Source organism: Panulirus ornatus, chromosome 55 (assembly GCF_036320965.1).
Source record: "Panulirus ornatus isolate Po-2019 chromosome 55, ASM3632096v1, whole genome shotgun sequence".
In the NCBI taxonomy this organism is placed as follows: Eukaryota; Metazoa; Arthropoda; class Malacostraca; order Decapoda; family Palinuridae; genus Panulirus; species Panulirus ornatus.
The window spans coordinates 7,169,811-7,194,531 of NC_092278.1; positions in this window are offsets into that span (position 1 = coordinate 7,169,811).

Below are 24,721 nucleotides of genomic sequence, written 5' to 3' on the forward strand. Positions count from 1 at the left end.
ATATCTTGACATGTGGGCTATATTTTCATGATATTTATAAAGTCATTATAAGATTACTGTCAAGGTGACTCTATTGTCCTGGTGATTGAGTTATATCGTGATATTATTGTCAAGAATGATGTATTGTCATGGTGGCTATATTGTAGTTTGCTGTATTTTAATGTTACTCTTTAGTGACGATAGCTTTACTGTCAGTGTACCTATAGTGTCATGGAGAATATATTTTCATAGTGGAATTATTGTCATTATGAACATACTGTCATTTTGGCCATCTCCTTATTTTGGTTACATTTCTATCATATATATATCATCACCTTGGCTATATTAGCAACGTGATCGTTTTTTACGGTTGCTATGTTTTCATTTTTATTCATGCATTTTTTTGTCGTAAGTGATAAATTATCATGATAACTATAACATTCCGGTAATTATATATTTGCATTTTGACTATATTGTTATTATGACAATGATATCATGTTGGATATCTTGCCAAAGTAACTTTATTGTCATCGTGTCTATTTCATCATGATAGTTAAAATGTCATGGTGACTACTTTTTCACGGTAGCTTTTATATTGGTGTTGGGTTTGCCCTTGCGGATGCATTATTATAAAACGAAATTCTCATTTTGATTAAATCATTAGGGGACTACATTGTCGTGATATGCTATATTGTTATGGTTTCAGGAATGTCATTGTATAGGTATTATTATGTTGGCTATATCCCAATGGAAGGAATAGTGGCAGAGTGGCTATATTTTCATAATATAATCATTTTGTTATGGCGATTATGTTCCACTTGTGTGTATATTGTCATGGTGACTGTTGCCATAATATCTATACTGTCATTTGATTTGTTGAATTGGTGGCTATATTGTCATAATGTAATGTCATGGTTCCTGTATTTTCTTGGTGGTTGTATTGTCATCGTCTCTATATGGTCATGGTAGTTATATTTCCATTAAGATTAAATTGATATGTTAACTATATTGCAATGGTGGCTATATTGCTAAATGAATATATTGCCATGATGGCTATTTGTTATTTTTTTTTATATTACAAGGGGGTGATTGTCTTTTCATGTTGCCTATATATCAGGGTACCTATATAGTTATCATAAGATTACAGTCATAAAGACAATATAGTCGCTATACCAATATTTTCACCTAGATTATATGGGTATCATGATAATATATCGCTTATAACAGAATATGCACGATTAAAAAATGACAATATACCACCTATAAAAAAAATCACCTTCCCAATATAGCCTAAATGACAATACAGCCTAAATGACAAGATAGCCTAAATGACTTTATTTGATAATGACAATTGCGTCACAATGAAAATTTGTTCTCAATGAAAGTATAGCTACACTGACATTAAAGCCATATTCACTAAATAGTAACATTGAAAAGGCATCAAACGACAATATAGCCACCATGATTGTACAGCCACCATAACAATAATCTTACAACATAAATCAATCACTTTGATATTAAACTTGAAAATTTTTTTACAATTACCATAAAAGTATCATGAGAATATAGCATCCATATCAACATATTTCCCATGACAATTTAGCCATTATGATAGTATAGTCACAACTACAATATATTCACTATAACAACAAAGCCTCCATGGACATATAACTGATATAACAATATAATCAACGCAACATTAAAGAAACATTCAGAATATGTTCACAACGTCAATATAGCCACCTGACAATATAGATACCGTGACAAAATAGTCGCTATCGGATCATAGGAAACATATAGCCTCTAAAGTACATAGTGTCCAGGAGACAATAGCGTCCAAAACAGAATTTGTCAATACCATACAGCCGCCTTGACAGTATAGCCCATAAAACAATGTCAGAACCATGAAAATGTACCTGCCATACCAATATAACTACTATCAAAATGAAGTCAACATACCAAAATGATCAAAAAAGATATTGCCATTGCTATATAGTTACAATAATCATACATTAATGATGATAATTTAAATAGTATTTTCACATAAGCACCATCACCGTTTAAAAGCATGACAGACTAAGTTACATGATGATATGATATCCAGACAGATACACTCAAGATGCCAAATAAGCCCTCATAGAAATTTTATCATGATCATATAATCACAACCAAATTGTAGGGAAAGACAAAATACAACCCCAACGATGAAATTGACCGTAGCAATATAGCCATCAAGTTGATATAGCGACCAAGATAATGTAGCCAGGATGGCGTTATATTGAACATAACAATACACCCGCAATGCCAACATCGTCATCTTTACACTGTAGCTTGCATGAAATATAGTAACCTTGACAATGTAGGTACCATGATAATGTATTACCATGAAAAAATGTCCAAAACAACAGTTGGGCTGCGAACACTGTATCACCATTCTAATCTTGCCAAAATTCTAGTATAGCCATCATGCCAATATACCAAAAGGAAAAAAATACCCACCACAATAAGATAACTAACTTAACAATATTGCTACTCTGACAAAAAGCCATGATAGCAATATAGTTACCATAAGAATGTAATCTTAATGACAGTATAGCCATCATGACCATAGGGTCACGATGACAAAACAAACTTGATGACAATACAGGCAACATGACAATACAGTCTCTATGACAATATTGCCATCAATTTAATAAATCAAATGACAATATAGAAATTATGGCAACATAGTCACCATGACAATATATTCAAAAATACAATAAAATACTAATAACAAAATGATCAAACCATGAAAATATAGCCACCCTGACACTATGGCTTCCATTGTAATGTAGCCAACATAATATACATTCACCATGACAGTACTGAAACTATAACAATATAGCATATCATGACAATGTATTCACCTCATTATTTAAACAAAATGAAATATCCGTTTTTATAAAGATATATCTCCAAGGGTAAATCAACACCATTAAATAAGCTACAATGAAAATGTAGTCATATGTAGTTATCTTAGGAATATAGCCACTAAGGGATTGTAGTCATAATGACAATATAGTCACCATGACAATATACTGTCATTTTAATGATATAGTTATCAAGATAATGTATCACTCATGAAAAAATACACATGATTAAAAAAATTGACAATACAGCAACTATAAAGAGATCATCTTACCAATATAGCCAAGGTGACGATATGTAATTCTTCGCAATGTAACCAAAATGAACAGATAGCCAAAATGACGATACGTTCATACGACAATACTGCTACTACGAAAATATATTTCCCATTACACTATAGCTACAATGACAATAAAGCAATCTTCACAAAAGAGTAACATTGAAAATACTGGAAACGACAATATAGCCACCATGACAATGCAGCTATCGTGACAATAATGTCACGATATTCATCAATCGCCAGGCTATTAGAGTCACCTTGATACTAATCTTTCAATGACTTTATGAATATCATGAAAATATAGCCCTCATGTCAACATATTTCCTATGACAATTTAGCCATTGTGATAATATAGTCACGACGACAAGATATTCACTATGATAATAAAGCTACCATGATCATATAACTGATATGACAATAGATTTCAGGATATGTAGTGTCCAGGACAATATACAAATTACGGCAACACAGTAAATATGAGAATATACACACAAATACAATAAAACCGTCATAACAAAATGATCCAACCATGAAAATATAGTTACCCTGCCACTATGACTTTAATTGTAATGTAACCAACATAGTATACATTCAACATGACAGTACTGAAACTATAACAATATCGCATATCATGGCAATATATTCACATGTTAATCAAAAAAAAGGAAATTTTCGTTTTTATGATATATCTTTAAGGGCAAAATCAACACCATTAAATATGCTACAATGAAAATGCAGTCAAAGTGTCATTATAACCATCATCATAAAATAGTCACTATGACAGTATAGTTATCTTAGCAATATAGCCACTAAGAGATTATAGTCATAATGTCAACATTATCACAATGAAAATATACTGTCACCTTAATAGAAAAGTTATCACGATAATGTATCGCTTATGAAAAAATATGCATGACTAAAAAAATGACAATATAGCAACTATAAAAGAGATCACCTTGACAATATAGCCAAGGTGACGATATGTAAATCTTCGCAATATAACCAAAATGAGTAGATAGCGAAGATGAGTGTATATTCATAATGACAATACTGCTGCTATGAAAATATATCCCCCATGACACTATAGCTACAATGACAATAAAGCAATCTTCACAAAAGAGTAACAGTGAAAATACAGCAAACGACTATATAGCCAACATGAAAGTACAGCCACTATGACAATAATGTCACGATATAATTCACTGACTATATAAACATCATGAAGGTAAGGCTTCCATGTCAACATACTTACCATGACAATTTAGCCAATATGATGATATAGTCAAGACGGCAATATATTCACTATAACAATATAACCACGATCATATAAGTGATATGACAATACAGTCAACGCAACAATAAGGAAGCCTTCAAATTATATTCGTTATAGCAATATAAGCACCTGACAATATTGATGCTGTGACAAAATAGTCTCTTTCGGATCATAGCAAACATATAGGCTCCAGGACAATATAGTGTCCATGACAAAATAGCGACCAAGATTTTTAATTAATATATAGTCACCTTGACAGTATAGCCGATAAAACAAAGAAACAACAATGAAAATATACCTGCCATAACAATATAGCTACCATGAAAATGCAGGCAACATGACAAAATTGTCACAATGGAATATAATCGCCATTACAATTTAGTTACCATAATCATATATCAATCATGATAATACCATCAGGAGGCTGACATAAACACCATCACAGTATAAAACCATGACAATATAATGACATGATAATATGATATCTATGCACTTGCACTCACATTACCAAATAAGCCGCCATGAAAGTATTGTTATCATGATCATATGATTAAAACAAAATTGCAGTTAATGACAAAATATATCCCCAACGACAATATTAACCATAGCAATATAGCCAGCAAGTAAATATAGCGACCAAGATAATGTAGTTAGGATTGCATTATATTGAAAATAACAACACAGCCACAATGGCAATATCGTCACCATGACAATGGAGCTACCATGAAAATATAGTAACATTGACAATGTAGCTACTATGATAATAAAATCCCATGGAACATATCCACAATAACAGTTCATTTGCTAAGACACTATATCACCATGCCAATATCGCCAAAATGTTAGTCTAGGTATGATGTCAATAAACCACCAGAAAAAGAAAACAAGCACCACAATGATATAGCTCACTTAACAATATAGCTAACCTGATAATATATTCAATATGAAAAGACATTCACCTCCTTACAGTATAACAAAAATGAAAAATAGCTATCATGGCAATGAAGTCACCTCTCAGTATAGTCACCATAGCAATATAGTTACCATAACCATGTAATCATAACTGGAATATAACCAACATGACTATATAGTCAAGATGACATGCAACCATCATGACAATATAGGCAACATGACATTAGAGTCTCTACGACAATATTGCAATCGTTTCAATAAATTAAATGATAATATAGATATTACTGGAACACAGTCACCATGACAGTATTATCACAAATGCAATATAACCGCGATAACAAAATTATCCTCCCATGAAAATTTAGCCACCTTGCCGCTGCAATATAGCTAACATAATAATACATTCACTACGACAGTACTGAAACCATGACAATATAGCATATCATTACAAGGTAGTCACATGATGACAGTCGCGTTCCAGCTACCGACGTGTACGGAGCTGCTGTTGTCTTTCAGAGTTAGGTTGTAGCTATTCCTCCCCGCGTTTTCGCTACCCTTGCTTTATTTTGAAGGTTTTATCTTATATGATCATGATTGGTGCATGATTATCGAAACCATAATGTGATATAGTTTGTATTTCATTGTAATGAATTTGTCATAGTAACTATATTTTCATGTAAGCTATATTGTTATGGTAGGTACACTTTCATGGTTGTTCCACTGTTTTATTGGATATACCGTCAAGGTGACTGTTTTGTGATGATAAATCCTGTCTTCTTCGCTATTTTTTCATAGAGACTATATTCTCTTGGACGCTATATGTTTGCTATGATCCAAAAATGACTATTTTGTCACAGTATCTATATTTTCATGTGGCTGTATTCTCAGAATGGATATGATTTATAAATGCGTTTATTGTTGCGTTGACTATATTGTCATATCATTTATGTGATCATGGTGGCTTTATTGTTATGGTGAATATATTAGCGTCTTGATTATATTATCGGAATGGCGAGACTGTCACTTTAAAGATATTCATATGGAGGCTATATTTTCACGACAAATATATTTATATGGACGCTATATTTTCATGATGTTCATGTACTCATTGTATATTCATTATCAAGGTGACGCTAATGTCCTGGCGATTGATTTATATCGAGAGATTATTGTCATGGTGGCTGTACTGTCTTGATGGCTGTGTAGTCGTTTGCTATTTTTTCAATAGTACTCTTTTTGTGAAGATGGCTTTATTGTCAGTGAAGCTAGAGAATCGTGGGGAGCATATTTTCATAGTTGCAGTATTGTCATTATGAACATACCGTCGTTCTGGTTATCATCTCTTTTTTTTACCTTGGTATGATGTATATATCGTCACCTTGACTATAGTGGCAAGGTGATATTTTTTATAGGTGCTATACTGTCATTTTCTAATCATGCATATTTTGTCACAAGCGATATATCATTTTAATAACTTTATTATTAAGGTGACAGTATCTTAATAGCGACTATATTGTCATAATGACTATAATATCAGAGTGGCTATATTGCCATGGTCACTATTTTATCATGATATTTATGTCATAGTGACTGTATTTTCATGGCAGCCTTTTAATGGTGTGTAAAATTTTGTCCCTGAAGTTATAACATAATAGAAGCGAAAATTTTCTTTTTCATTAAATGATCAAGCAACTACATTGTCATGATATGCTATATTGATATGGTTTCAGTACTGTCGTGGTGAATGTTTTGTTATTGTGGCTATATTGTAATGGAAGCCATAGTGGCAGGGTGACTATATTTTCATGGTAGGATCATTTTATTAATGACGATTATATAACATTTCTGAGTATATTGTCATCGTGATTGTGTTGCCATAATATCTATATTGTCATTTAACTTTTCGAATTAGTGGCAATATTGTCTTAGAGACTGTATTTTGATGTTTTCTGTATACTCATGGTAGTTGCATTGTCATCGTGACTATAAGGACATGGTGACTATATTGCCATTAAGAATACATTGCTATGGTAATCATATTGCCATGATGGCTATATTGTTTGGTTAACGTATTCCCATGATGGCTATATTGTTTAGTTACCATATTGACATGATGGCTATTTGTCATTTTTTTTTCTTTTATATTTCAAGGAGGTGGCTGTCTATTAATTTTGCCTATTGTCAGAGTAGTATATTGTCAAGTTAGCTATATCTTTCTGATGAGTATTTTTTCTGTTGATATATTGCCGTGATGGCTATGCTAACATTTTAGAGATATTGGCATGGTGATATATCGTCTTAGCAGCTAAACTCTTGTTGTGGCTATCTTTTGGGTATTTTCTATCTTGAATATTTTGCCATGGCAGCTACATTATCAATGTTACTATATTTTCATGGTAGCTATATTGTCATGGTGACGATATTGGCACGGTCGCTGTATTGTAATTCTCAATACAATGCTCGCTACATTATCTTGGTCGCTATAACAAGATGATGGCAATATTGACTTGATTAATTTTGTCGTTGGGGATATATTTGTCACTACCTACAATATTGTTTTGATTATATGATCATGATATATGGGGGCTTCTTTGGTATTGTAAGTGTATGTGTATGGAAATCATATCATCATGTCACTTATACTGTCATGGTTTTTATACTGTGATATTGTTTATGTCAACCTGCTGATTATATGATCATGATGGGTCTATGATTATGTTAACTATATTGTTATCCGATGATATTTCATTGTGACAATTTTGTCATGTTTACTAAAATTTCATGACATCTATAATGTTTTGGCAGGTACAGTTTCATGAAAATACATTGTTTTATGGTCTATACTGTCAAGGTGTCTATATTATAATGATATATCCTGTCTTGGTCGCTATTTTGTCATAGAGACTATGTTGTCCTGCCGGCTATATGTTTGCTATGATTCAAAAGCGACTATTTGTCACAGTATCTATATTGTCATGTAGGTATACTGCCATAGTGAATATGATTTGTATATTTCTTCTTTGCTTCTTTGACTGTATTGTCACATCAGTTATATGATCACTGTGGCTATATTGTTATAGTGAATAAATTGCCGTAATGACTATATTATCATAATGGCCAGATTATCATGGCAGACATGTTGACATGGAGGCTATATTTTTATGATATTTATATAGTCATTGTAAGTTTATAATCAAGGTGACTGATGACATGGTGATGATTTGTATCGTGACATTATTATCATGGTGGCTGAACTATGATTGTGGCTATATTCTCGTTTGCTGTATTTTCAATGTTGCTCTTTTTTGAATATGGCTTTGTTGTCAGTGTAGCTATAGTGTCATTGGGAACATATTTTCATAGTGGCACTATTGTCATTATGGCCATACCGTCATTTTGGCTATCTTTTCAATTTAGTTACATTGCTATAATGTATATATCGTCACCTTAGCTATATTGGCAAGGTGATCTGTTTATAGGTGATATATTGTCATTATCTAACTCTTCCATACTTTGTCATAAGCGAAATATTATCATGATAATTATATTTTTATTGTGACAATATTGGCATAGCGACTATATTATCATTATGACTATAATGTCACAGTGGCTATATTGCCAAGATATCTATATTGTCATTGTGACTTTTTTTTCATGATTTTTATATTATCATAATGAGTTTATTTTCGTAGAAGCTTTTTCAATGGTGTTGATATTGCCCTTGAGGATATATCATTATAGAAGAGAAATTGTCATTTAGATTAAATTATCAGCTGACTACATTGCCATGATATGCTATAATGTTATGGTTTCATTACTGTCATGGTAAATCTTTTATTACTGTTTCTACATTGCAATGGAAACCAAAATGGTAGGTGGCTATATTTTCATGGTAGGATCATTTTGTCTTGGCGATTATATTGCAATTCTGAGTATATTATCATGGTGACTATGTTGCCATAATATCTATATTGTCATATAAGTTGTCAAATTTATGGCATTATTGTCTTAGAGACAGTACTGTCATATTATCTGTATTGTCACGGTGGTTGTATTGTCACAGTGACTATATAGTCATGTTGGCTACATTGTCGTTAAGATCACATTGTTATGTTAACTATATTACCATAGTGAATGTATTGTTAAATCACTATATCGCCATGATGGCTATTTGTCATTTTTGTTATATAACAAGGTGACTGTCTTTTCATGTTGGAAATATTGTCATAATAGCTATATTGTCGAGTAGTGGGTATATATATTTCTTTTCTGGCGGTATATTATCATGATGGCAATAATAACATTTTGGCGATATTGGCACGGGGATATAGTGTTTCAGCATCTAAACTCTTGTTGTGGATATTTTTCAATTGTATATTTTATCATTGTAGCTACATAGTTAAGGTTATTATATTTTCAAGGTAGCTACATTGTCATGGTGAAGATATTGGCATGGTGATTGTATTCTTACTTTCAATATGATGCCGTCCCTGCTACATTATCTTGGTCACTATATCAACTTGATGGCTATATTGTTATGGTTAATTTTGTCTTTCGGGATATATTTTGTAATTAGTGACAATACTGTTATGATTATATGATCATGATAATATTTTCATGAAAACTTATGTGGTATTGTAAGTGTAAGTGAATGGATATCATCTCATCATGTCACTTAAATTGTCATGGTTTTTACACTATGATCTTGTTTATATCAACCTGCTGATTATATAATCATGATTGGTGTATGATTATGGTAACTATATTGTAATGTCGTTTTATTTCATTGTGATAATTTTGTCATGTTGACTACAATTCCATGACAGCTATAATGTTATGAGCATATCATGATGATAAATCCTGTCTGAGTCACTGTTTTTTCACAGAGACGATATTGTCCTGGAGTCCATATTTCTGCTATGATCGGAAAACGACTATCTATTAACAGTATCTATATTTTCAGGTGGTTATATTGCCGGTGTGAATATAAGTTGAATGTTTCTATATTTTTGCTTTGATTGTATTTTCATATCAGTTATATGATCATGGTAGTTTTATTGTTATCATGAATAGATTGTCGTCGTGACCATATTTTCATAATGGCTAAATTGTCGTAGCAAATATCTTGACATGGGGCTATATTTTCATGATATTTATAAAGTCATTGTAAGATTACTGTCAAGGTGACTATTGTTCTGGTGATTGAGTTATATCGTGATATTATTGTCAAGATGGCTGTATTGTCATGGTGGCTATATTGTAGTTTCCTGTATTTTGATTTTACGCTTTTGTGAAGATAGCTTTACTGTCAGTGTACCTATAGTGTCATGGAGAATATATTTTCGTAATGTAATTATTGTCATTACGAACATACTGTCATTTTGACCATCTCCTTAATTTGGTTACATTTCTATCATATATATATATATATATATATATATATATATATATATATATATATATATATGGGACCACGGAAGCGGAAGTGGATCGTGGGGTGGGGGAGGGGGCGAAAATTCTGGGGGCCTTGAAGAATGTGTGGAAGTCGAGAACATTATCTCGGAAAGCAAAAGTGGGTATGTTTGAAGGAATGGTGGTTCCAACAATGTTGTATGGTTGCGAGGCGTGGGCTATGGATAGAGTTGTGCGCGGGAGGATGGATGTGCTGGAAATGAGATGTTTGAGGACAATGTGTGGTGTGAGGTGGTTTGATCGAGTGAGTAACGTAAGGGTTAGAGAGATGTGTGGAAATAAAAAGAGCGTGGTTGAGAGAACAGAAGAGGGTGTTTTGAAGTGGTTTGGGCACATGGAGAGGATGAGTGAGGAAAGATTGACCAAGAGGATATATGTGTCGGAGGTGGAGGGAACGACGAGAAGAGGGAGACCAAATTGGAGGTGGAAAGATGGAGTGAAAAAGATTTTGTGTGATCGGGGCCTGAACATGCAGGAGGGTGAAAGGAGGGCAAGGAATAGAGTGAATTGGAGCGATGTGGTATACCGGGGTTGACGTGCTGTCAGTGGATTGAATCAAGGCATGTGAAGCGTCTGGGGTAAACCATGGAAAGCTGTGCAGGTATGTATATTTGCGTGGGTGGACGTATGTATATACATGTGTATGGGGGTGGGTTGGGCCATTTCTTTCGTCTGTTTCCTTGCGCTACCTAGCAAACGCGGGAGACAGCGACAAAGTATAATAAAAATAAATATATATATATATATATATATATATATATATATATATATATATATATATATATATATATATATATATCATCACCTTGGCTATATTAGCAACGTGATCTTTTTTTTACGGTTGCTATATTTTCATTTTTTTAATCATGCATTTTTTGTCGTAAATGATACATTATCATGATAACTATAACATTCCGGTAACGATATATTAGCATTTTGACTATATTGTTATTATGACAATGATATCATGTTGGATATCTTGCCAAAGTAACTTTATTGTCATGGTGTCTATTTCATCATGATGGTTACAATGTCATGGTGACTACATTTTCACGGTAGCTTTTTTATTGGTGTTGGGTTTGCCCTTGAGCATGTATCATTATAAAACGAGATTCTCATTTTGATTAAATCATCAGGGGACTACATTGTCGTGATATGCTATATTGTTATGGTTTCAGGAATGTCATTGTATATATTCTATTTTTTTTTTTTTTGCTGTCTCCCGCGTTTGCGAGGTAGCGCAAGGAAACAGACGAAAGAAATATGTATTATTATGTTGGCTATATTCCAATGGAAGCCATAGTGGCAGAATGTCTATATTTTCATAACATAATCATTTTGTTATGTTGATTATATTCCACTTGTGTGTATATTGTCATGGTGAGTGTTGCCATAATATCTATACTGTCATTTGTTTTGTTGAATTGGTGGCTATATTGTCATAATGTAATGTCATGGTTCCTGTATTGTCTTGGTGGTTGTATTGTCATCGTGTCTATATCGTCATGGTAGTTATATTTCCATTAAGATTATATTGATATGGTAATTATATTGCCATGGTGGCTATATTGTTAAATGAATATATTGCCATGATGGCTATTTGTTATTTTTTGTTAAATTACAAGGGGGTGATTGTCTTTTCATGTTGCCTATATATCAGGGTACCTATATTGTTATCATAAGATTACAGTCATAAAGACAATATAGTCGCCATGCCAATATTTTCACCTTAATGATATGGGTATCATGATGATATATCACTTATAACAGAATATGCACGATTAAAAAATGACAATATACCACCTATAAAAAAATCACCTTCCCAATATAGCCAAGATAACGATATATATAACAGGGCAATGTAACCCAAATTAGAAGATAGCCAAAATGACTTTATTTCATAATGACAATTGCTTTACTATGAAAATTTGTTCCTAATGAAAGTATACCTACACTGACATTAAAGCCATATTCACTAAATAGTAACATTGAAAACGCATCAAACGACAATATAGCCACCATGATTGTACAGCCACCATAACAACAATGTTACAACATAAATCAATCACTGTGATATTAGAGTAAACTTTAATAATTTTTTACAATTACCATAAAAGTATCATGAGAATATAGCATCCATATCAACATATTTTCCATGACAATTTAGCCATTATGATAGTATAGTCACAAGTACAATATTTTCACTATAACAACAAAGCCACCAGGGCCATATAACTGATATAACAATATAGTCAACGCAACATTAAAGAAACATTCAGAATATGTTCACAACGTCAATATAGCCACCTGACATTATAGATACCGTGACAAAATAGTCGCTTTCGGATCAAAGGACACATATAGCCTCTAAAGTATATAGTGTCCAGGAGACAATAGCGTCCAAAACAGAATTTATCAATACTATACAGCCGCCTTGACAGTATAGCCCATAAAACAATGTCAGAACCATAAAAATGTACCTGCCATACCAATATAACTACTATCAAAATAAAGTCAACATACCAAAATGATCAAAAAGATATTGCCATTGCTTTATAGTTACAATAATCATACATTAATGATGATAATGCTATCAGCATTTTCACATAAGCACCATCAAAGTTTAAAAGCATGACAGACTAGGTTACATGATGATATGATATCCAGACAGATACACTTAATATGCCAAATAAGCCGTCACAGAAATATTATCATGATCATATAATCACAACCAAATTATAGGTAAAGACAAAATACATCCCCAACGATGAAATTGACCGTAGCAATATAGCCATCAAGTTGATATAGCGACCAAGATAATGTAGCCAGGATGGCGTTATATTGAACGTAACAATACACCCGCCATGCCAATATCGTCATCTTTACAATGTAGCTTGCATGAAATATAGTAACCTTGACAATGTAGGTACCATGATAATGTATTCCCATGAAAAAATGTCCATAACAACATTTGGGCTGCGAACACTATATCACCATGCTAATCTTGCCAAAATTCTAGTATAGCAATCATGGCAATATACCAAAAGGAAAAAAATACCCACCACAACAAGATAGCTAACTTAACAATATAGCTACTCTGACAAAAAGCCATGATGGCAATATAGTTACCATAAGAATGTAATCTTAATGACAGTATAGCCATCATGACCATAGAGTCACGATGACAAGACAACCATGATGACCATACAGGCAACATGACAATACAGTCTCTATGACAATATTGCCATCAATTTAATAAATCAAATGACAATATAGAAATTATGGCAACATAGTCACCTGACAATATATTCAAAGATACAATAAAATACTAATAACAAAATGATCAAACCATGAAAATATAGCCACCCTGCCACTATGGCTTCCATTGTAATGAAGCCAACATAATATACATTCACCATGACAGTACTGAAACTATAACAATATAGCATATCATGACAATGTATTCACCTCATAATTCAAACAAAATGAAATATCCGGTTTTATAATGATATATCTCCAAGGGTAAATCAACACCATTAAATATGCTACAATGAAAATGTAGTCACATGTAGTTATCTTAGCAATATAGCCACTAAGAGATTGTAGTTATAATGACAATATAGTCACCATGACAATATACTGTCACTTTAATGATATAGTTATCAAGATAATGAATCACTCATAAAAAAATATACACGATTAAAAAAAATGACAATATAGCAACTATAAAGAGATCACCTTGCCAATATAGCCAAGGTGACGATATGTAAATCTTCGCAATGTAACCAAAATGAGCAGATAGCCAAAATGACGATATGTTCATAATGACAATACTGCTACTACGAAAATATATTCCCAATGACACTATAGCTACAATGACAATAAAGCAATATTCACAAAAGAGTAACATATAAAATACAGGAAACGATAATATAGCCACCATGACAATGCAGCGATAGTGACAATAATGTCACGATATACATCAATCGCCAGGCTATTAGAGTCACCTTGATAGTAATCTTTCAATGATTTTATGAATATCATGAAAATATAGCCCTCATGTCAACTTATTTCCTATGACAATTTAGCCATTATGATAATATAGTCACGACGACAAGATATTCACTATGACAATAAAGCTACCATGATCATATAACTGATATGACAATATAGATTTCAGGATATGTATTGTCCAGGACAATATAGAAATTACGTCAACACAGTAACCATGAGAATATACTCACAAATACAATAAAATCGTCATAACAAAATGATCCAACCATGAAAATATAGTTACCCTGCCACTATGACTTTAATTGTAATGAAACCAACATAGTATACATTCAACATGACAGTACTGAAACTATAACAATATCGCATATCATGGCAATATATTCACATGATAAATTAAAAAAAAGGAAATTCTCGTTTTTATGATATATCTTCAAGGGCAAAATCAACACCATTAAATATGCTACAATGAAAATGCAGTCAAACTGTCATTATAACCATCATCATGAAATAGTCACCATGACAGTATAGTTATCTTAGCAATATAGCCACTAAGAGATTAAAGTCATAATGTCAACATTGTCACAATTACAATATACTGTCACCTTAATAGTGAAGTTATCACGATAATGTATCGCTTATCAAAAAATATGCTTGACTAAAACAGATGACAATATAGCAACTATAAAAGAGATCATCTTGACAACATAGCCAAGGTGACGATATGTAAACCTTCGCAATATAACCAAAATGAGTAGATAGCCAAAATGACGGTATCTTTATAATGACAATACTGGTGCTGTGAAAATATATCCCCCTGACACTATAGCTACAATGACAATAAAGCAATCTTCACAAAAGAGTAACAGTGAAAATACAGCAAACGACTATATAGCCACCATGAAAGTGCAGCCACTATGAAAATAATGTCACGATATAATTTACAGACTACATAAACGTCATGAAGATAAGGCTTCCATGTCAACAAACTTACCATGACAATTTAGCCAACATGGTAATATAATCAAGACGGCAATATATTCACTATAACAATATAACCATGATCATATAAGTGATATGACAATACAGTCAACGCAACAATAAGGAAGCCGTCAAATCATAAATCGTTATAGCAATATAAGTACCTGACAATATTGATGCTGTTACAAAATAGTCTCTTTCAGATCATAGCAAACATATAGGCTCCAGGACAATATAGAGTCCATGACAAAATAGCGACTAAGACAAGATTTTTAATTAATATATAGTCACATTGACAGTATAGCCTATAAAACAATGAAATAACAATGAAAATGTTCCTGCCATAACAATATAGCTACCATGAAAATGCAGGCAACATGACAAAATTGTCACAATGAAATAAAATCGCCATTACAATTTAGTTACCATAATCATATATCAATCATGATAATATCATCAGGAGGCTGATATAAACACCATCACAGTATAAAAACGATGACAATATAGTGACATGATAATATGATATCTATACACTTGCACTCACATCACCAAATAAGCCGCCATGAAAATATTGTTATCATGATCATATGATTAAAACAAAATTGTAGTTAATGACAAAATATATCTCCAACGACAAAATTAACCATAGCAATATAGCCAGCAAGTAAATATAGCGAACAAGATAATGTAGTTAGGATGTCATTATATTGAAAATAACAATACAGCCACAATGTCAATATCATCACCATGACAATGGAGCTACCATGAAAATATAGTAACATTGACAATGTAGCTACTATGATAATAAAATCCCATGGAACATATCCACAATAACAGTTTGTTTGCTAAGACACTATATCACCATGCCAATATCGCCAAAATATTAGTCTAGGCATCATGGCAATATACCACCAGAAAAAGAAAACAAGCACCACAATGATATAGCTAACTTAACCATATAGCTACCCTGATAATATATTCAATTTGAAAAGACATTCACCTCCTTACAGTATAACAAAAATGAAAAATAGCTATCATGGCAATGTAATCACCTCTCAGTATAGTCACCATGGCAATATAGTTACCATAACCATGTAGTCATAACTGGAATATAACCAACATGACTATATAGTCAAGATGACATGCAACCATCATGACAATACAGGCAACATGACATTAGAGTCTCTACGACAATATTGAAATCGTTTCAACAAATTAAATGATAATATAGATGTAACTGGAACACAGTCACCATGACAGTATCATCACAAATGCAATATAACCGCGATAACAAAATTATCCTCCCATGAAAATTTAGCCACCTTGCCACTGCAATATAGCTAACATAATAATACATTCACTACGACAGTACTGAAACCATGACAATATAGCATATCATTACAATGTAGTCACCTGATGACAGTCGCGCACAAGCTACCGACGTGTACGGAGCTGCTGTCGTCTTTCAGATCTTGGTTGTAGGTATTCCTCCCCTCGTTGTCGCTACCCTTGCTTTGTTTTGAAGGTTTTATCTTATATGATCATGATTGGTGTATGATTATCGAAACCATAATGTGATACAGTTTGTATTTCATTGTAATGAATTTGTCATAGTAACTATATTTTCATGTAAGCTATATTGTTATGGTAGGTACATTTTCATGGTTGTTCCACTATTTTATTGGCTATACGGTCAAGGTGACTGTATTGTGATGATAAATCCTGTCTTCTTTGCTATTTTGTCTTAGAGACTATATTCTCTTGGACGCTATATGTTTGCTATGATCCAAAAATGACTATTTTGTCACAGTATCTATATTTTCATGTGGCTGTATTCTCAGAGTGGATATAATTCTTTTTTTTTTTTATACCTCGTCGCTGTCTCACGCGTTTGCGAGGTAGCGCAAGGAAACAGACGAAAGAAATGGCCCAACCCCCCCCATACACATGTACATACACACGTCCACACACGCAAATATACATACCTACACAGCTTTCCATGGTTTACCCCGGACGCTTCACATGCCTTGATTCAATCCACTGACAGCACGTCAACCCCTGTATACCACATCGCTCCAATTCACTCTATTCCTTGCCCTCCTTTCACCCTCCTGCATGTTCAGGCCCCGATCACACAAAATCCTTTTCACTCCATCTTTCCACCTCCAATTTGGTCTCCCTCTTCTCCTCGTTCCCTCCACCTCCGACACATATATCCTCTTGGTCAATCTTCCGTCACTCATTCTCTCCATGTGCCCAAACCATTTCAAAACACCCTCTCTGCTCTCTCAACCACGCTCTTTTTTTTTCCACACATCTCTCTTACCCTTACGTTACGTACTCGATCAAACCACCTCACACCACACATTGTCCTCAAACATCTCATTTCCAGCACATCCATCCTCCTGCGCACAACTCTATCCATAGCCCACGCCTCGCAACCATACAACATTGTTGGAACCACTATTCCTTCAAACTTACCCATTTTTGCTTTCCGGGATAATGTTCTCGACTTCCACACATTTTTCAAGGCTCCCAAAATTTTCGCCCCCTCCCCCACCCTATGATCCACTTCCGCTTCCATGGTTCCATCCGCTGACAGATCCACTCCCAGATATCTAAAACACTTCACTTCCTCCAGTTTTTCTCCATTCAAACTCACCTCCCAATTGACTTGACCCTCAACCCTACTGTACCTATTAACCTTGCTCTTATTCACATTTACTCTTAACTTTCTTCTTCCACACACTTTACCAAACTCCGTCACCAGCTTCTGCAGTTTCTCACATGAATCCGCCACCAGCGCTGTATCATCAGCGAACAACAACTGACTCACTTCCCTAGCTCTCTCATCCCCAACAGACTTCATACTTGCCCCTCTTTCCAAGACTCTTGCATTTACCTCCCTAACAACCCCATCCATAAACAAATTAAACAACCATGGAGACATCAAACACCCCTGCCGCAAACCTACATTCACTGAGAACCAATCACTTTCCTCTCTTCCTACACGTACACATGCCTTACATCCTCGATAAAAACTTTTCACTGCTTCTAACAACTTGCCTCCCACACCATATATTCTTAATACCTTCCACAGAGCATCTCTATCAACTCTATCATATGCCTTCTCCAGATCCATAAATGCTACATACAAATCCATTTGCTTTTCTAAGTATTTCTCACATACATTCTTCGAAGCAAACACCTGATTCACACATCCTCTACCACTTCTGAAACCACACTGGTCTTCCCCAATCTGATGCTCTGTACATGCCTTCACCCTCTCAATCAATACCCTCCCATATAATTTACCAGGAATACTCAACAAACTTATACCTCTGTAATTTGAGCACTCACTCTTATCCCCTTTGCCTTTGTACAATGGCACTATGCACGCATTCCGCCAATCCTCAGGCACCTCACCATGAGTCATACATACATTAAATAACCTTACCAACCAGTCAACAATACAGTCACCCCCTTTTTTAATAAATTCCACTGCAATACCATCCAAACCTGCTGCCTTGCCGGCTTTCATCTTCCGCAAAGCTTTTACTACCTCTTCTCTGTTTACCAAATCATTTTCCCTAACCCTCTCACTTTGCACACCACCTCGACCCAAACACCCTATATCTGCCACTCTGTCATCAGATACATTCAACAAACCTTCAAAATACTCATTCCATCTCCTTCTCATATCACCACTACTTGTTATCACCTCCCCATTTACGCCCTTCACTGAAGTTCCCATTTGCTCCCTTGTCTTACGCACCCTATTTACCTCCTTCCAGAACATTTTTTTATTCTCCCTAAAATTTAATGATAGTCTCTCACCCCAACTCTCATTTGCCCTTTTTTTCACCTCTTGCACCTTTCTCTTGACCTCCTGTCTCTTTCTTTTATACTTCTCCCACTCAATTGCATTTTTTCCCTGCAAAAATCGTCCAAATGCCTCTCTCTTCTCTTTCACTAATACTCTTACTTCTTCATCCCACCACTCACTACCCTTTCTAAACAGCCCACCTCCCACTCTTCTCATGCCACAAGCATCTTTTGCGCAATCCATCACTGATTCCCTAAATACATCCCATTCCTCCCCCACTCCCCTTACTTCCATTGTTCTCACCTTTTTCCATTCTGTACACAGTCTCTCCTGAGACTTCCTCACACAGGTCTCCTTCCCAAGCTCACTTACTCTCACCACCTTCTTCACCCCAACATTCACTCTTCTTTTCTGAAAACCCATACTAATCTTCACCTTAGCCTCCGCAAGATAATGATCAGACATCCCTCCAGTTGCACCTCTCAGCACATTGACATCCAAAAGTCTCTCTTTCGCACGCCTGTCAATTAACACGTAATCCAATAACGCTCTCTGGCCATCTCTCCTACTTACATAAGTATACTTATGTATATCTCGCTTTTTAAACCAGGTATTCCCAATCATCAGTCCTTTTTCAGCACATAAATCTACAAGCTCTTCACCATTTCCATTTACAACACTGAACACCCCATGCATACCAATTATTTTATTGTTGCGTTGACTATAATGTCATATCATTTATGTGATCATGGTGGCTTCATTCTTATGGTGAATATATTAGCGTCTTGACTATATTATGAGAATGGCGAAACTGTCACTTTAAAGATATTCATATGGAGGCTATATTTTCACGACAAATATATTTATATGGACGCTATATTTTCATGATGTTCAAGTACTCATTGTATATTCATTATCAAGGTGACGCTAATGTCCTGGCGATTGATTTATATCGAGAGATTATTGTCATGGTCGTTGTACTGTCTTGATGACTGCATAGTCGTTTGCTATTTTTTCAATAGTGCTCTTTTTGTGAAGATGGCTTTATTGTCAGTGAAGCTGGAGAATCGTGGGGAACATATTTTCATAGTTGCAGTATTGTCATTATGAACATACCGTCATTCTGGTTATCTTTTTTTTCTTTACGTTGCTATGATGTATATATCGTCATCTTGATCTTTTTTATAAGTGCTATACTGTCATTTTCTCTTTATACATATTTTTTCACTAGCGATGTATCATTTTGATAACTTTATTATTAAGGTGACAGTATTTTGATAGCGAATATATCGTCATAATGACTATAATCTCAGAGTGGCTATATTGCCATGGTCACTATTTTATCATGATATTTATGTCATAGTGACTGTATTTTCATGGCAGCTTTTTAATGGTGCATAAAATTTTGTCCCTTAGGTTATACCATAATAGAAGCGAAATTTTTCTTTTTCATTAAATGATCAAGTGACTACATTGTCATGATATGCTATATTGTTATGGTTTCAGTACTGTCGTGGTGAATGTTTTGTTATTGTGGCTATATTGTAATGGAAGCCATAGTGGCAGGGTGACTATATTTTCATGGTAGGATCATTTTATTAATGACGATTATATATCATTTCTGAGTATATTGTCATCGTGATTGTGTTGCCATAATATCTATATTGTCATTTTACTTGTTGAATTAGTGGCAATATTGTCTTAGAGACTGTATTTTGATGTTTTCTGTATTGTCATGGTAGTTGCATTGTCATCGTGACTATAAGGACATGGTGACTATATTGCCATTAAGAATACATTGCTATGGTAATCATATTGCCATGATGGCTATTTTGTTTGGTGACCATATTGCCATGATGGCTATATAGTTTAGTTACCATAATGTCATGATGGCTATTTATCATTTTTTTTATATTTCAAGGAGGTGGTTCTCTTTTAATGTTACCTATATTGCCATAGTAGTACATTGTCAAGTTAGCTATATCGTTGTGATGAGTATTTTTTCTGGTGATATATTGCCATGATGGCTATACTAACAATTTAGAGATATTGGCATGGTGATATATCGTCTTAGCAGCTAAACTCTTGTTGTGGCTATCTTTTGGGTATTTTCTTTCTTGAATATTTTGCCATGGCAGCTACATTATCAACGTTACTCTATTTTCATGGTAGCTATATTGTCATGGTGACGACATTGGCACGGTGGCTGTATTGTAATTCTCAATACAATGCTCGCTACATTATCTTGGTCGCTATAACAAGTTGCTGGCTATATTTCTTTGATAATTTTGTCATTGGGGATATATTTGTCACTACGTACAATATTGTTGTGATTATATGATCATGATAACAATATATTCATGGGGGCTTCTTTGGTATTGTAAGTGTATGTGTATGGATATCATATCATCCTCTCACTTATACTGTCATGGTTTTTATACTGTGATATTTTTTAGGCATATGATAGAGTTGATAGAGATGCTCTGTGGAAGGTATTAAGAATATATGGTGTGGGAGGAAAGTTGTTAGAAGCAGTGAAAAGTTTTTATCGAGGATGTAAGGCATGTGTACGTGTAGGAAGAGAGGAAAGTGATTGGTTCTCAGTGAATGTAGGTTTGCGGCAGGGGTGTGTGATGTCTCCATGGTTGTTTAATTTGTTTATGGATGGGGTTGTTAGGGAGGTAAATGCAAGAGTTTTGGAAAGAGGGGCAAGTATGAAGTCTGTTGGGGATGAGAGAGCTTGGGAAGTGAGTCAGTTGTTGTTCGCTGATGATACAGCGCTGGTGGCGGATTCATGTGAGAAACTGCAGAAGCTGGTGACGGAGTTTGGTAAAGTGTGTGGAAGAAGAAAGTTAAGAGTAAATGTCAATAAGAGCAAGGTTATTAGGTACAGTAGGGTTGAGGGTCAAGTCAATTGGGAGGTGAGTTTGAATGGTGAGAGGCTGGAGGAAGTGAAGTGTTTTAGATATCTGGGAGTGGATCTGTCAGCGGATGGAACCATGGAAGCGGAAGTGGATCATAGGGCGGGGGAGGGGGCGAAAATTTTGGGAGCCTTGAAAAATGTGTGGAAGTCGAGAACATTATCCCGGAAAGCAAAAATGGGTATGTTTGAAGGAATAGTAGTTCCAACAATGTTGTATGGTTGCGAGGCGTGGGCTATGGATAGAGTTGTGCGCAGGAGGATGGATGTGCTGGAAATGAGATGTTTGAGGACAATGTGTGGTGTGAGGTGGTTTGATCGAGTAAGTAACGTAAGGGTAAGAGAGATGTGTGGAAATAAAAAGAGCGTGGTTGAGAGAGCAGAAGAGGGTGTTTTGAAATGGTTTGGGCACATGGAGAGAATGAGTGAGGAAAGATTGACCAAGAGGATATATGTGTCGGAGGTGGAGGGAACGAGGAGAAGAGGGAGACCAAATTGGAGGTGGAAAGATGGAGTGAAAAGGATTTTGTGTGATCGGGGCCTGAACATGCAGGAGGGTGAAAGGAGGGCAAGGAATAGAGTGAATTGGAGCGATGTGGTATACAGGGGTTGACGTGCTGTCAGTGGATTGAATCAAGGCATGTGAAGCGTCTGGGGTAAACCATGGAAAGCTGTGTAGGTATGTATATTTGCGTGTGTGGACGAGTGTATGTACATGTGTATGGGGGGGGTTGGGCCATTTCTTTCGTCTGTTTCCTTGCGCTACCTCGCAAACGCGGGAGACAGCGACAAAGTATAAAAAAAAAAAAAAAAAATTTTAGGTCAACCTGCTGTTTATATAATCATGATTGGTCTATGATTATGGTAACTATATTGTAATGCCGATGATATTTCATTATGGAAATTTTGTAATGTTGACTAAATTTCATGACATCTATAATGTTTTGGCAGGTACAGTTTCATGATTGTTACATTGTTTTATGGTCTATACTTTCAAGGTGTCTATATTATAATGATATATCCTGTCTTGGTCGCTATTTTGTCATAGAGACTATGTTGTCCTTCCAACTATATGTTTGCTATGATTCAAAAGCGACTATTTGTCACAGTATCTATATTGTCATGTATTTATACTGCCATAGTGAATATGATTTGTATATTTCTTCTTTGCCTCTTTGACTTTATTGTCACATCAGTTATATGATCACTGTGGCTATATTGTTATGGTGAATAAATTGCCGTCATGACTATATTATCATAATGGCCAGATTATCATGGCAGACATGTTGATATGGATGCTATATTTTCATGATATTTATATAATCATTGTAAGTTTATTATCAAGTTGACTAATGACATGGTGATGATTTGTATCGTGACATTATTATCATGGTGGCTGAAATATGATGGTGGATATATTCTCGTTTGCTGTATTTTCAATGTTGCTCTTTTGTGAATATGGCTTTGTTGTCAGTGTAGCTATAGTGTCATTGGGAACATATTTTCATAGTGGCAGTATTGTCATTATGACCATACCGTCATTTTGGCTATCTTCTCATTTATGTTACATTGCTATAATGTATATATCGTCACCTTAACTATATTGGCAAGATGATCTTTTTATAGGTGATATATTGTCATTATTGTATACTTTGTCATAAGCGAAATATTATCATGATAATTATATTTCTATGGTGACAATATTGTCATAGCGACTTTATTATCATTATGACTATAATGTCACAGTGGCTATATTGCCAAGATAACTATATTGTCATGGCGACTTTTTTATCATGATTTTTATAATGTCATAATGACTATTTTCGTAGAAGCTTTTTGAATGGTGTTGATATTGCCCTTGAGGATATACCATTATAGAAGAGAAATTGTCATTTTGATTAAATTATCAGCTGACTACATTGCCATCATATGCTATACTGTTATGGTTTCAGTACCTTCATGGTAATTCTTTTATTACTGTTTCTGCATTGCAATGGAAACCAAAATGGTAGGTGGCTATATTTTCATGGAAGGATAATTTTATCATGGAGATTATATTTCATTTCTGAGTATATTGCCATGGTGACTATGTTGCCATAATATCTATATTGTCATATAATTTGTCAAATTGATGGCAATAGTGTCTTAGAGACGGTAATA